This window comes from Sminthopsis crassicaudata, chromosome 6 (genome assembly GCF_048593235.1).
Source record: "Sminthopsis crassicaudata isolate SCR6 chromosome 6, ASM4859323v1, whole genome shotgun sequence".
In the NCBI taxonomy this organism is placed as follows: Eukaryota; Metazoa; Chordata; class Mammalia; order Dasyuromorphia; family Dasyuridae; genus Sminthopsis; species Sminthopsis crassicaudata.
The window spans coordinates 189478177-189494656 of NC_133622.1; the positions used below are offsets into that span (position 1 = coordinate 189478177).

Below are 16480 nucleotides of genomic sequence, written 5' to 3' on the forward strand. Positions count from 1 at the left end.
GTCTTATTTGTTTGACTTTGGCTAAATCATTACCTACCTCCCACCCCACCTCAGTTTCCCTAGCTATAAAATGGATGATCTCTTCAGACAGGAAACACTACTTTAAGGTCCTAGTTATCAGGACCAAACCAGGTGGCAGCATCTTACCTAATCTCTGCACACCCCCACCGCCTACCCTGTCTAGTTTGCCCAGCTCAGCGCATGGCACGTGCTTCCAAAACATTCCCTGGATTCAACTGAAAAGCCAAAGCAAAGCTATGGTAGTTACTAAAGCTGCCCACTCCCAGACCTGTGATCTCCTCCCTGCCCTCTCCTCTACAGAAAGGTCAGACATGAGAGAAATCTCAGTTTGAAACCCACATGGAACACTTACCAGCTGGGAGATCATGGGAAAGTGACCTCTCTACTCATAAGTTATCATTTCCACCTTTAAGAATGGGGGCGTGTGTGACAAATACAGTACCTACCTCACAGTTACGGCAAGCGAATAATCCTACAAATCTTAAATTCACATTTATACGGAGCTTATTTTTATTTTTGTTCTGGAAATTCCCAATCCCCCCAAGCTACAAAAGGCATCTGCCCTTTCTTTGGACACGAATGCACTTTCTCTCCAGCCCTGGACTCTAGATGGCATCTAGATGGCTTTAGTCTAACTCCAGCTGTCAACAGAGAGGGGAACAGCTGGTTTCTATAGCTACACTTAATAAACTGTTGGGGGAGGGGAAGAAGGGGAAAGGGAAAACCAGGGACTCTCTCCTCCTGGACTTTTCGCCCTTGTCCAGAAAGAGCTTCTGTTCTCTACCAAGCCATGTGTGGGGGCTGGGACCAGGTATGGGAAAGAAGGGGTCACACGATTATGGGAACAGAGTGTCAGGACTGAAAGGTACTTTAGAACATAGGACACAGTTTCAGAGTTGGAAGGGACCTTAGAACACAGAACATATAATATCATAGCTGGAAGGGACCTTAAAACAGAATACAAAGTATCAAAACTGAAAGGGATTTTTAGAACCCAGAATGTCATGGTTAGAAGGGACTTTAGAACATAGGATACAAAGTATCATTGCTAAAAGGGACTTTAGAAGAATATAGAATACAAAATATCATAGCTGAAAGGGATTTTAGAATATAGAATGTCATGGCTGGAAGGGACCTTAGAACATAGGATACAAAGTATCATGTCTGGAAGGGACTTTAGAACCCAGAATATCATGGCTGGAAGGGACCTGAGAGACCATTTAATCCAAACCCTTGATTTAATAGAGATGGAAACTGAGTCCCGGGAAAGGAAGAGCCTTGTCCACGGTGTGGCAGAGGCAGAGCTGGGATCCTCATTCCAAATTGAGCTGCTCTTTCCCAGCATGCATTTCCCCCACCCCCTTTTGTTTTCTTAAAGAAATGTTGCTGATCCCTGTGAACACTGAGATCTGTTCTGGGCCCAGTCCTGAGCAGGCATCAGAGGTACCACACTTCCCAAGAACAAAACTCGGGTTTGTTTTTCAAATCAACTAAATTACAGCAGCCAGGTCAGGCCTCCAAGCCCCAATGAGCCTGACCTGAGCAGATGAGCTGCGGCTGCATTGGTGGATTTCCCCTGGGCCCCACCTCCTCCAGGCAGCCCCCCTGGGGCGGATTAGCTCCACTTTCTCGGCGGCATTGTGTGAATTTCCAGCTGTGACCGAGCCTCCAGGGGCCCCCAGTCACTGATATGATGGAACTGCCTTCCCGAGGACTCCCATCCCTTACCCAATGCCCAGCCCTAACCCGGCTGCAGTAGGAGATTAGGAGAACCCACACCTACAATTAAAGCTGGCCCCACTCAAAACAAACCCTTTGTTGTGGTCTTTTCCTAATGAAGGCTCGGAAGAGTGAGGGTTCTGCCTCATTGAGCAGTGAGGGGTGGAAGAAAGGGCCTTGGAACCTAGGATCACAGGCTTACAGCCGGAAGGGGCCTCCAAGGTCACCCGATCCAAACTTCTCAGGAGGCAACTGAGGCCCTCACCCCAACTTAACTCCCAGCCAGGAAGCAGTAGTCAAGTCTGGAGCCCAGGGCCAATGGACTCCAAAGCTAGGATCTTTTGTACCATCACCTTCTAACTGATAACCATTAGGTCTGGGCTCCAAATTGGCCCAGCTATTTGGGGATAATAATGGCTTATTATCCTCAGTTCCAGGAGGTGGGACTGCTGATAAGGCTGACTGCTGAAGAAACACCTCATAAGTCTTAAAGTGCCACAGAAAGGTGAGAAATAACTATTTCTTGCTAGCTGAGTGACTTTAGCCAAGTCACTTCACTCTGGGGCCTCAGTTGGATGTTCCAACATATTAAGTAGGAATGCTGATGTTTTACCAACTGCCCACGTGTGCCTTTATGAGAAGAAAGCATGTGTTAAGGCTCTTATATGTCTGTTATGATTATTAGCAACGATAATAATCAGAGCTGCTATTTCCTTACTCTTTTCTTCTGGTTCACAAAGCACCATTTGGACAACAGCACTGTCTCTGGGATCGCATGATGATGATCATGATGATCATGATGATAACAACTGATATTTATAGTATTTTAAGGCCTACAAAGCACCTCATGAATAGGATCTCATTTGATCCTCCTTGGGAGATGGTACTATGATCATCCCCATTTTATAGATAAGGAAACTGAGGCAGATGTGGTCAGGGTCATTCAGCTAAGCATCCAAGGCAGGATTCAAATTCAATTCTAGCACTCTTGTTCAGTATACTGCCTCATACCATATTTACAGCCTGGGGGGTGGGAGAGAGGGAGAACTTCCTGATCATTTTTAGTCCAGGAGTTCTTAAACTTTTTATTTTTATTTTTGGTGCCACGGACCCCAATGGATCCCTTCTCAAAATGTTTGCAGATGCATAAAATAGAACATGTAGAGCAATCATATGGAAGTTTGTCTGTTTCTTTCCCTCCCCTTCTTCTCCCTCTCTCTCTCTTGCCTCCCCCCTTCTCTTCCCCTTTCTTTCCTTTCTGCCTGTCTCAGTCTTTCTCTCTCTCCTTCCCTTCCCGCCCCCCTCATCTATTCTACTAGTAACAGGTAAAATCCAGAGTAACAGGTATGACCAGGCTAATTCATCCAGTGTCAAAAGCTATCCTTGGTCCACCACCAAAAACCTCCCAGTACCTGTTCTTACCCCAAGGCTAGAACCCAGTTCTCCATAGACTATCTCTGCCTATACCCTACTGGTACCCTTTCTTTTGAAGTCTTATTGGAAGGAACCTTAGACACCTTCTGACCCAACCAACCATCTCATTTTACAGTAAGGGAAATTAAGGCCCACAAAAAGGAAGCGGATTGTTCTCAGCAAACAAGCATTACAATGGAGAGGATCCAGTTTCTTGGCATTGGCCAGACATTGTACAGGAGAAGGAAGACCATCTCTCAGGAAAGAGTTCGAGAGCTCCTTCAAATGGAAGCTTCTTGTGTGTAGGTATTATTTCATGTACTATCTTTGTATTTCCAGAGCTTTGCACAGTGCCTGCCACCTCCACAGGAGACACTAATAGAGACTTATTTTCAGTACTAACCCTGCTGTTGACTCACCATGTGACTGGGTACAAGATACTTAACTTCTTCAACCTATAAAATAAGGAGGGGGGGTGTGTGGGGGCCAAATGACCTCTGAGATCCCTCTCCTCTTTGTCTGTCTGTGAGATTGTATTTCTTATCTTAGCAGCTGGAAATCATGATGGAGTCCAACCCCTTCATGGTACAGATAATGAAACTGAAGTTAGGAAAAGTTGAATGGACTGCCCTGGCTCTGTGAGTTAATGGTTAGTTAAATAAAGTATTTATTAAATCTACTATGCACTAGGTATTGGGCTGATCGATAGAGAAATAGAAAAAGGCAAAAATCAGCCCCTGCTCTCAGGGAGCCCCCCTGAGCTTTCCTTAATTAGGGAGCTTCCCCTAATGGGAAAGACAACATATAAGCAACTATGTCCAAACAAGATGGCAGCAGGAGAAATGGGAACTAATTAATTAATTCAAATCAGAAAAGGCTTCTTATAGAAGGTGAGATTTCAATTAAGACATAAAGGACTCCAAAGTAAACCAGAAGACAAGAGTTGGAGAACTTAGTATGGGATACAGCCAGTAAAAATGCTCAAAATTGAGAAAGCTCTCTCCCCCAAGTTAGGTGACACAGTAGATAGGGCTATTCTACTCTGAAGTCAGGAGCCCAGAGTTCAAATCTGGCCTCAGAAAGGTACTAACCTGATTTGTCTCAAAAAAAAAAAAAAACCCCAACAAAAAAACAAACCAAAACCAAAAAAAACATTGCTCTGATAAATGTGGAGATATGTATAGAAGAATTGTACATGTTTAAGATATATTGGATTGCTTGCTATCTAGGGGAGGGGATCTCAAGAAGGGAGGAGATAAAATATGGAATACAAGGTTTTGCAGGGGTGAATATTGAAAACTATCTTTATATGCATTTTGAAAATAAAAAGCTATTGTTTAAAAAAATAACCAAAAAAAAAAAATGCTCAAGGTGGGGAGGGAGAGTCTTGTCTGAAGAACAGCAAAGAGGACATTATCACTGGATCAAAGTGGAGGTGAGAGCAAGGAAAGCAAGAAGGGGGCCAGGTTATGAAGGATTATGAATATTAATATAAATATTAATAACAATCTGAATAACAAAAACTAGCAAAAAAAAAAGTGCAAAGCACTTTTTAGTTATTATTTTATCTTCACAACCTTGGGATGTAAGTACTATGATCATCCTCAAAATGTTTTTACTAATTTTTTTTTTTTTTTTTTTACTAAATGTTAACATTTAGGAAACTGAGGCAAAGATTAAGGGACTTGCCCAAGATCATTCAGCTAAGTAAGCATCAAAGGTCAAATTTCTATTCAGATTTTCCTGACTTCAAGTCACCTAGTTTCATCATTTCTTGGATTCTTCTTTGGATCAGTCAGCCAATAAACATTTATTAAGCATTCACTATTGTGGTGACCACCTTAGCACCCTGGATACCTTAGAATCAGCCAGAGTCAGGATAAGCAAAAGTCTTTATTCTTGGTCTTTAGCGGTAGAAGTGAAGACAGAGTGGACGAGTAGGATCTCTGCAACCTCACCTCCTCATCTCTCTCAGAGGGGACCCTGGTTAGTCTCCCTCCACCTCCTAGTCCCTCCCACAATTCTCTGTATACACCAAATGATTGGGCCAGCACAGGATAGTGGGAAGGGCCATTTTCCAAGAATATTCTTATAGAGTATTGTCTAATCAGTAATTAGTCTCAAGTGCTGGATTGTCCCACTTTAGTGCATTGACTCAAGAGTTTCAACCCCTTACACACTATGTGCCAAGCAGTGTGCTAGGAGCTGGGAATGCACATACAAATAAAAAGATAGTCCCTAATCTCAAGGAGCTTACAATCTAATGGGGGAAGGTGATATGGAGAAGAAAGCTGAAAAGTGAGATGGAGAGGGGAGAAGGTACCCAGTGAGGGATGGTATATGAAGCTCTGTGCAAACCTTAAAAGAACTCTTATCAGTGTGATTATTATCATTTATTGCCCTATAGGATGGGGATACAGAGGGGCTGTCCTCTTTCATGAACTTCTCATGGATGGAAAGCTCTCTAGGAGGAAGGAGAGGAATGGAAGGGATCCATATTAGGGGAGCCATTGGATTATCACTGGGATAAAATCCTCCTAATTCAAGGTTAGCAGCAGGCCAGCCAAAATGGGGTGTAGGGTGAGGTGGGAACTCTTATGGATTCAAAGACAATATGCTTCTCTTTGACTCTGAGAGAGTAGAAAGCTTTTTAGGCCTTGCAGGATCAAAGGCACCCCTTCATTTTACAGGAAAAGAAGTGACTTTCCCCACAGTCATCCATCTCGGAAATAGCAGAGGATAGTAACTGATCTCCTTTGTCTTCAAATCTAGAACTTTTCCAGCCCACTCTATTGTATTGTATTTGTATTGTATTTCTCCTTATTCCTTCATGCCCCAAGCCCCTCAGTCTGAAAAGGGGTCTCCTTTCTTGATGAAGGAATTAGTTTTTAACCTCTCCCTTTGCAGAGTACAGAGCTGGGAAGGCTGGCTCCAGTCTCTGATAAGCATATAAACAGGGAGATCACATGTGGTATTTTATTTATGTTACAGAACACAAGCCAGTTCCAAGCCTGAATCTGAAACCCAAATAAAAACACCGCTCAGACCCCCAGTATAACCCCACCCCCACCATCCTTGTGGTAAAGTTGGGAGGCCCAAAGGAGAAAAAAAATATTTTAACAAATTCCAGCTTCACACGTAGACTTAACAGTGGGCACAGAGAAGGCTCTGTCGCTAACTCCCTGGGTGATCTTTGGCAATATTTTACTCCTCTCCCGGTCCTCAGTTTCTCTCTTTGTAAAATGAGAAGGCTTGTCTAAGGAATCTCTAAAATTACTTCCAGCTCTGATATTCTGTGGCTATTCAGAACTGGAGGGAATCCATTACCATTCATAAATCTCAAGGAAGTCAAAAATAAAAGGAAAGGTCCCATTTGTGCTAGGTGACCCGCAGAATAGAGTGCTAGTTTTAGAGTTATAAAGATTCATCTTCATGAGTTCAAACCTGGCCTTAGACACTTATTAGCTGTGTGACCCTGGGCAAGTCACTGCCTCAGTTTCCTAATCTGTAAAGTGAGTTGGAAAAGGCAAAGGGTACCCACTCCAATATTTTTGCCAAGAAAATCCCAAATGGGGTCATGGAAAATTGGAAGGCATATACATACATACATACACACACACACACCCCAGTCATGGCTCCTGTGGCCAACTGAGAAAATGGTAGACCATGTATATGAAATAATAATAATAGTTAATAATATAATATTATTATTATAAAAGCTAGCTTTTATATGGCTATTTCAAGTTTATACAACACTTTCCAAATAAGATCTTATTTGATTCTCATGACAACCCTGGGAGGTAGCGGCTAATGTTATCTCCATTTTACAGATAGGAAAATTGAGGCAGACAAAAATCCAGCCGGAGTGCCTGAGATTGGATTCAAATTCAGATGTTCTTGACTCCCCACATCCACCTCCACATACACACACACACACACACACACACACACACACATACACATACACATACACACACACATACACATACACATACACACAGCCAGCCAGCCAGCCTCTGCTGTTAGATGAGGTTGCTTTTTATGCCTCCTTTTTGTTATAAGAGAATGTTAGGTGGGAGGTGAAATATCAGTGGTGGGAAATGACTGTGATACATTTTCTTCAAAAGGCACCGCTTTTTAAAAAAAATGAGTCATCTTGATCATGTCAGAGGGCAGTTTAGTATGAACAAAAGAGCGCTATAACTTGGCCCATTTCTGATGCTGATGAGCCAGAATTCCAGGTTCTAGAGCTCCGAAATGGCGATGATAATATCTGTACTGATCCACCTCAAAAAGGGAGCTTCAAGAAAAGGACTTTGGAAAACCTGAAACAATACAGACTTGGGAGTTGACGTGCCTATTTTTGCCTATGACGGCAGATGATGGATAATTCTTTGAGTGGTCCACCCCTGATCATTTCACAAACATGAAAACATTGGCTCCAGAGAGGGGAGGAGATGGGCTCACACACACATTGAGGTGAAGGGGAAGATTTCTCTCCCCCCCCCACCCCCTACCTCTCCTAAATTATCAGAAGGTTTGGGACTTTAGCTATTGTGTAATCTTGATGCAATGCTAAATCTGCTCTCCCCACCCCCACCCCTTCTTTTCTCCTCCTGGGCTCTTCAAAGCCAGAAGAGGCCTTGAACAAGCGAAAATTACAGGGCAGCTTAACATAACACTCTGTTCTGTTCTCATTTGGGCTTGACTTGGTTATGCTGGGATCTGCTGGGGGGCAGAGGAGCAGCCTCCTGTTTATTTTTGATACGAAGTTCACTTTCTGGTTGTTTAGGAGGGAGGGCTCCCATATGGAAGGTAGGGTCCGTCACACTCCCTCTGCACCCACACCCATACACCCCACCCCTACAAGTCAGTAACTACTGTTGCAGGCAGCCCAGACCCATTTGCCAACTCTAATTACGTGGTAGGAGCTGGGAGCGTCTGACGAAAGCTGAAAATGGGGTGCAGTTAAGTTAGTTATAACTCAATTAGACAGGGCCGTAAGCCACGGCTTTACAAGCATAGCAGATGGAAAGAGAAATCGTCCAGAGAGAGCCCAAGCCAGATCGGAGCCACGAATACTCAAAGTCCACTCTGGGAAGGCCAGTGAGGAAATTGATAAAGCTGCTCTCTCCTTTGATAGTCCAGTTCAAAGTACATTCTATCAGCCCAGGCTCCTGCCTTAGGATGTCTGCCTACTTTTTCCTGGTTGGGTGGGAAGGGTGATCACATAGACTTAGAGGAAGGCCCATTGTGGGGGGGGCTACATGAGCTACAATGGAATCATGGGAGTTTAGAGTTAATAACTACCAAATACCTAAAGTTTTAAGGTTTGCAGAACATCCATTCGATTCTCACAATATCTTTATGAGAGAAGTGCTATTATCACCCTATTTTACACAGGGATAAACTGAGGCTCAGAGAAATTGACTTGTCTGAGGGATATTACCAATAATAAAGCAACATTTGGATCCTTCCTGACTCCAACAATCCATGACATCATTTTAATGGAACATTAGTGGATGGGGAAACTGAGTTTCAGAATAGGAATGTAGTTTGCCTGCCCCAAGTCACAGATGTACAGCAAGCAAGAATTCAGGTGCTGAATTTCCGATTCTAAATCCCAATCCTCCTTCTCCTTGCAGGTTCAAATGAGGTAATGCATGTAAAACAAAGCATACTACAAATTTTAGAGTTCCATACAAACATGAGAGTAGCAGGATTTTAGTCTCGACTGTAAAGGGTGGGTCCCTTTGGCCAGATACTGAAATCATGGACATATTCCTTCTTATCCCACCCAGTTCTAAAGTAATCCAGAGGTATGTCTGGATGTTTATTATTAAAATCACTATCACTCTCATTAATTAATCAATTAGTTCTGAGCACTCATTCCAGCTAATTAAGTAATATTTAATTAACCTGAGAAGCCTCTTCTGTAAACAGATGCTCTTTTCTAACCCAAAATTAAATAATAGTTTTTACTTATTCATTTCTCCTATAGCCAAGAGGAACATCGGCTTCCCTCCCCCCCTCAAATAAAGGAATCTCACCCACTCTTGAGAGGTTGGAGAAGGAGCCAAAAAGAATAGTAAGTGGATGATTTTTGGATGGGTAGCAAGGAAACAGGTTAGAAGGAATCTTTAAAGTCATAGCATCCAAATATCACCTGTTCTCCCATTTTATAGATGAGGAAACTGAGGCACAGAGTGAGTAAATGCATTTTCTACAGGTCACATTGGTATTTTAATTTAAAAATTAAAATTAAAAGATTTAGATCTGGTATTCTGGCTCCGAATGCCTTGTCTGGGGCTTGCCACATGTAGTTAGCCTTTTTAGCTAAGAGTTATGTATTGAGTATTTACCGAGAGGCTGTCCTTCAAACCCTTACCAGCATCAGGAATCACTATAGTATGAAATAGGCCACATTCTCCCCATTAGCTTTTATAAAATTCAAGGACAACCCTAATGGTAATTACTTTGTTTTTTAGCAAATTTTTATATTTAGTTTTAAAAATTAATTTATTTCATCTAAAGTAGAGTTTTATTTGGTGGCAGATTTCATTGACCTAATACAGTCATTCATTTTTAAGAGATAAAGGAAACTTATTTTGAAGAGGAAAAAAAACTAAAAAACCAACCAACCAACAAACAAAAAAACCCTCAAACCACATAGATGAAAATCAGTATTGCTTCATATTTTAAATATATCAACTAGGCAGCTTTGGCTCTGATGGAAATGGAAGTGAAGACGCACTAAGAAATCGACATTTAACTCTTTAGGATCAACTTCAAACAATGTCAAGGGAGAAATCTTAACAAAAAAACAGAATAGTCCAAATATTTGGTAATTTCCCCAAGAACATTCCAATATAAATCCATCTTTCTACTACCTGAACAGCAAGCAAAGAGATTTTTTTTTTTTAATAGGAACAACCTCTGAACATAGGTGTCCTAATATATTCTTGGTTCGGAATTCAACAATTACTTATTAAGCTATTAAAGCACCTATTATGTCTATATGAACACTATATATGTATATAATATGTGTTTAAACACATTATATGAGTATATACTATACACACACTCACACAATGCTATACCTGAAGTTGAGTACAAAAAAATTATACAATTTCTGTCCTTAAAGAGATTACAGTCTAATGAACTTATGGAGATTATGATATACATAAAGGAACATCTGTACTCCTTCCCTCTCCCACCTAGCAGAAGGTCTCCTCAAAGAATCTTAAGAAATGTTTGTTGAATGAATGCACACATTCATGAATAGAAAGAATGAATAGAAAGGAGGAAGTGATTGGAGTAAGACACAGATTCCAGACAAAGTGCTTCAAAAAAATTTTAGGAGGGAGAGAAGCCCAAACAGTGGTTATCAATTACTGATCAGATCATTTTCATGGCAATTAACATCTGGTGTCTGTTAAGAAATATTAGCTGTGGGTTACAAAAGCGGGGACTGAGATTTGTTCAACCAAGACCGAAGAGGTCTTTTCATGATGTCAAGTCCATTAATAAACTCCAATCTCGCCTTTGGAAAAGATGAACTGATTATATCGAGGTTAGGGAGGCCCGTGGCATGCCCCACCGGACAGCAACGTTCGGGGTAATTTATGTCTCTGTGGAAGGAGCCAGACTCGATATTTATAAATTTTTGTTAACCTCTTTTCTCTCCTAGCTATTAAGATCCATCTTATTATAGGAATGGTATTACTAATGTATCAACTCATTTCACAAATTTAGCTCTAATTGGAGAAATATTAACACACAAATAAGATTCAAGGATCAGGATGATTTCTGCCTGTCTCCTCTCAGTCACCATGGAAGGGCCTCCAGTGACCCAAGACCACTTGCCTTAGTAAACTATTTAAAAAATTGCAATGACACATCTTTCCCCATCCTCAATTTCGTGGTCCTTGTAGGAATGTACCACCACCAGAACTAGGGTCACAAGACAGCAGTGGAGGATATATTTGTATGTTTACAAAAAGACCCTTACTGATATTTTCCAATTCCATCACTTAGGAAACTGAGGCTGAGAGAGTTCATTCAAATCAATATCACTATTCTGCACTGCTTTTAAAAAACCATATGCACACTATATGTGTATGGAAAGAAACTAAGAAACATATTTTATTCTTCAGTTGTCAGCCCTGGTTTAGGGAAGGAAAAGAGGAGGGGGGGGGACAGAACCCAACACCAAGGCCATTGAAGATCTATGAAACCCCGCTACGTTATGTGATCCCTATTCAATTATCCTGCTACAGATTCCGTTATCTTTGGAAGGTCTGGGGCAAAGAAGAAGAAAGGGGAACAAATTTGTCTTTGGATATTTGATACCAAGAACAAAACTGGCTCAGCCCTGGAATTATACAGCAATTGTCTTGTTCCTTCTCCCCCTGCCCCCCTTAAACTCACAGGAGCCAAGCATCAGTCAAATATTAATGGTAACTCAAAACGAGACTCACACGTGCCTTTGCCCAGGGATGGGGGGAGACAACAGTCCCAGAGTCTCTGAGAAGGGGTGTTTTTGGCTTAGCCAAGGAGCCTGTAATTCCATCTTTGCAAACTTATTTCCTCTTAGCCCTGAAAATAGTCTCATGCTTATTTCCCCTCCCCCTCAGATGCCCAGCTGAACCTTTAAGAAGGGGAGGGGGAAAGAAAGAAAGTAGAATTGAAATCCTGATGGGAAAGGGGGGGGAGAGGTGGGGAGTAGTGACTTTTACATATCCCATACTGCCAATAAAGTGGCTTTAAAAATTGTTCCAAACCCTTCTGGCCAAAAAAAAAAAAAAAAAGAAAAAAGAAAAAAAAAAAAAGAAAAAGAAAAAGAAAAAGAAAGAAAAAGAAAAAAAAAGGAATAAAGTGAGATGCTCATGTGTAGATTTCCTCCCCTCTACTCAGCTCACTTGACATTCACCAATCGTAGGGAGTAATATCTTTATCTGAATACTAATGCAAATTGGAGGGAGGGAGTCCCCTTTTCCGATATTGATGTCTATTCTGTAGGAGCTGAATGGAGTGACCGTATGCTCAGGCCACTAAAAGAGTTCACTGACCTCCCCTAATGTGCCCTGTCATGGCTGCTGGCTGACATACACATTCAATTCTGTCTTGCCTACTTTCATTCATAAAAAAAAGAAAAAGAAAAAAAAATATATAATGACATTGTTTCCCCCTGGCTGCAGCAGTCCCGGAGAAAGGGAGCAAGGGGAACGTGAGCTCAGATGAGGGCTTTTCAGTGTTTTTGGTTTGCAGTCTCATTCAGGAGCAGCCTAACCATCTGCCTGCCTCCTTCCTACCAACAGCCCCACACCTCCCTGCGGAGATGTTAGGCCCCCCAGCCCTCCACCTTCACTAATAGCGAGCATTCATATGAGCAAACATGCACATACCTCCAAAAGAGCCCCTTCAATGCCCGTTTTATGTTAGCTGAGCACAGGCATAAAGCGTTGGTTGTTACAGCCGCCGGGCCCGTGTGGAGAATTAGATCACTAGGGAAAAATCCTTCCAGGCCCCTTTATGGAAAAATAAGGGCCTTCCACTGTAATGGAGACGCCGGTGTACAACCACCTTCAGTAATGAGTCCGGGTCCCATGGCCCAGTGGATTCAGAGAAAGAATTGGCTGCTGTTTTTCTTCCAAGTCATTCAACTTAAAGATTGGGAAGGAGGATGTGTGTGTGTATCTGTGTGGACATGTTTACATTCTCTTTTTGTCCCTTCTCTTTTCCAGGGAAGTTTCCTCACATATTGGGCCTCGTGGAGTAAGCAAACCCCAGAGACGTTCAGGAGATCTATAGCATCTGGAAGGAGCCTTAGAGAGATCATTCAGTCCATGACCATCCTATGACAGGGAAGGAAATGGAGGCTCGGGATTTGCCCACCATCCATCACAGGAGAAGTTTAGAGAGCCAGGTTTCAAACGGAGGCACTGACTCCAATCCAGGATGTGAGTTTAGGGGTTTCTTTTTACTATTCCTCAGTTTTTCCCTCTGTCAAAGGAGAGCTTCTAAAATTTTACTGACTTCTCGCAAACCCTTATTCTTTCCCCCCCCCCCCTCTTTTCTCCTGAGTCTACTTTCATAGAAACTACTTACTATCTCCTTCTTGGACTAAGTTCTAAGTGGAAACTGAGTCCCACAGAAAGAAAAGATACTTGCCTAAAGTCACAGAATTTGAACTCGAGTCCTTTAGTTCTAAAACCAGAGGTTTTTTCTTTTTGTTGTTGTTGTTGTTGTTGTTGTTGTTTTTCCACTCCTCAAAATTAACCTCCTTTGGTAATTGGGAGGGTGGGGAAGGGAAAATAGCTTTCTTGCCATCCATTTCCCCACCCCAAAATCTGACACGAAAAGGCTAATTATATTCACTGAAATGTGATGGTTTTGCAGCCCTTAGGTACTGCAGCAGAAATGGAGGTGGGGGGAGTGGGGAGGAGAGGTGGTGGGGCAGTACGGTAAGTTCTGACTAAGGCTGTCATCCCTGGTGGGTCCAGAACACCCCCCTCCCCTGGCTGGCTGCCTGCCGAGTAGAACATTCCCTTTCACACAGGGAACACTGTCTCCTAGCCCAGGGACAGAGCTCCCTTTCCCTTGGATTTCCAGAAAGGGATTCCCACTCCATCCAGTGTTACAAAGAGCACTGGATTTTGGAATCAGAAGACTTAGCTTGCAGTGGGACTTTGGGAAAATAACTTCACCCCTCTGGCACCCCTCACCCCGGAAAATGAAGGGCATGTACCTGGGTACCTTCCAGCTTTACATTTGAAGTGACTGTTCTCTTTTCTACCCCTTTAAGCAGCAGCTTTTTTTTTTTTTTTTTTTTTTTTTTTGCCACGTGGTAACAATTTCCTTACTGTAAAACCCTGGGGGTTGGTCCTTAGGGAGAGGGCAAACTAAGTAAGGAATCCCCAGAAGCTCAGAACAGGGTTCCCTCCAGTTCTCCGCCTGCCTCTTAAAACGCCAGAGTCATCTGTTTTAATGAATTTTTCTGGGACTACTGAAGGTAGCCTTATAAATCAATGCATCTGGCCTCTGCAAGTGGGGAGCCATCAATCCAATATCGGTTGTCACCCTGATGACAAAACCCAACACCTCCCCTAGCCTCGCCACCCCTTCCACCGTCATTTATAGCTTCAACCCAAAGGGGCATCAGGAGGGCAGCAGCGTTGTGGTTGGAAATTTCTACTACATTCATGGAGACACACTAGAGGGGCTGCTTAGAGATATTGTTTTAGATTCAGAAATAAGCCTGGGCACCTGGGACTGTCTAAGCCACATACGGGGTGCCCTGAAAGTCTTGGTGCCGTTTTTAAGCTTTCATAGCTTAAAACAGATATGTGGCTACAGATAAACAGTCAAAATTGCAATAAGACTTTTGAGACATCTGGTCAGTCTGTCTCTCCCTTCCCAACCCTCATATCTGTTTTAAACTATGAAACCTTAAAACTACCCTTAGATTTTGGGGACAAGCAGTATCTACTATACCCACATGCCTGCTTGCAGCTATTAAAGCTTAAAACGGCACTCAGACCTTTGGGGCACCCAGTATTTACCTATGCTCATATGTCTGTTTGAAACTATTAAAGATTAAAACTGCCCTCAGACTTTGGAACACCTATATCTATCAATACCCATGTCTGCTTAAAGCTATTAAAACTTAAAATTCCTCTCAACCTTTTGGGATACCCAGTATCTACCTATTACCCACATGTCTGCTTAAAACTATTAAAGCTTAAAACTGCACTTTGGGATGCCCAGTATTTATTTATACCCACATGTCTGTTTAAAACTTTTGAAGCTTAAAATTGCCCTCAGACTTTTGGGACCCCCATATCTACCTCTCTCTATACATGTGTATTAGTTTGGGGAGGAGACCCCTGAAGACGGTCTCATAGAATAGACGGATGAGTTCCACAGAAGCTGAGGCTTGAAAATAAACCCTTCGAAACTTTAGAGCTGGCTGGCCTAAAAATGATTTCTAAGAGATGCCTTACTTATTTCTAAGTGACTCTGATTTCCCAAGGAGAGTCTAAGAACTACTAGGATTCAGAGACTTAAAGATCATCCATCTAGTCCAACATTATCCTAAGGAAGAAGCTGAGCCCCAAAGCCAGCAGCAAGAGTGACGGCTCAGACCAGTATTTCATAGTTTCAAATCCAGGAGTTTTAGACCTCACAGACTAGAGTATCCACTGGCTATTCGATTAAAAGAATGATTTGTGGTTAAAAGGATGGAGGAAGGAAAAATTGCCTGCTTTTGATTCCAAGATGAGCCTTGTCTGTCCTTTAAATGAAAAAGGCTAAGAACTCCAAACTGAAGGGAAAGGGAAGGGAGAGAGTGTAAACCCCTTCTCTCTGGTCAGCCACTACTTTTACTCTTCTGTTTCTCCCTTCTGACAAATATTCCTTTCCCCCTACCCCACCCCCACCTCTCTGTGAACAATAGAAACTTTCTATGTGGAACATGGGAACTCTTAAAACATTAATGGTGGAAACTGCAATAATAAAAGTTATAATGGCAATAGAATCACTTCTATTGCCAGGACATGGAGCCTCAGAAAAACAAACAAGCTACATACAGGTAGCAGCTCCCAAAGCAACAAGGGCTAGAAGGACATTGCCTTCAAATGCACTTTAAAAATGCATCTTTGTTGCTAGATGGCTTCTGATATTACTGGTTATATTACCTCTGGGTTGCTAGTTACTCAACCCCTGTAAACACAATCAGGAAAAAAGCTCAGTGTGAGTGTCTTGAATGAAACTTGTCAACAGAAGTTTTTCCAATGCTCTGATTCTATCCTTCTCTCTCTGCAAGGCCAGGCTAGGTTAGGATGGGTCCTGTGGCAAAGGGTTTTCAACAAGGCTTCTAGCAGAAAGTGGTAAATCTCAGAAATCTCAGATTTGGAAGAGTCCCTCGCATGTCACCTAGTCCGACATGTCCGGGAGCTGGAAATCCTTTCCACAACACTCCCAAATGGTCTTCTAGGCTCTCTTTGAAGACCTTCCCCCCCCATGATAGGAAGCTCACCACCTATAAAAATAACAAATCCCTCTTCTGGACAATTTTGTTATATGGGAAAGTTTTCCTTTTCATTATATCCAAACCTGCCTCTATCCATACCCATCTCTTCTTAGTGCTACTTCTGTGGTCCCTCAGGGCAAGCCCCTCCAATGCTTTTACCCAGCTGACCATGACCTTGCTACTAAGCCTTAGCCAGACTTCACATCATTTTCAGCCTCGTTTTCCTTCGGAAGGCGGCAATTACATTAGGGCGGCCTAGAGCACTAAATCAGCTCGAGCAATCACTCGGACACC

General features: G+C 42.4%; 1 protein-coding gene across 12 annotated transcripts in view; it reads right to left on the reverse strand.

Annotated features, from left to right (window-relative positions):
- The window catches only part of FGFR3 (fibroblast growth factor receptor 3), a 93887-nt gene that overhangs the window by 74988 nt on the left and 2419 nt on the right, over positions 1 to 16480 (reverse strand). The gene's annotated exons all lie outside the window — the stretch shown is intronic.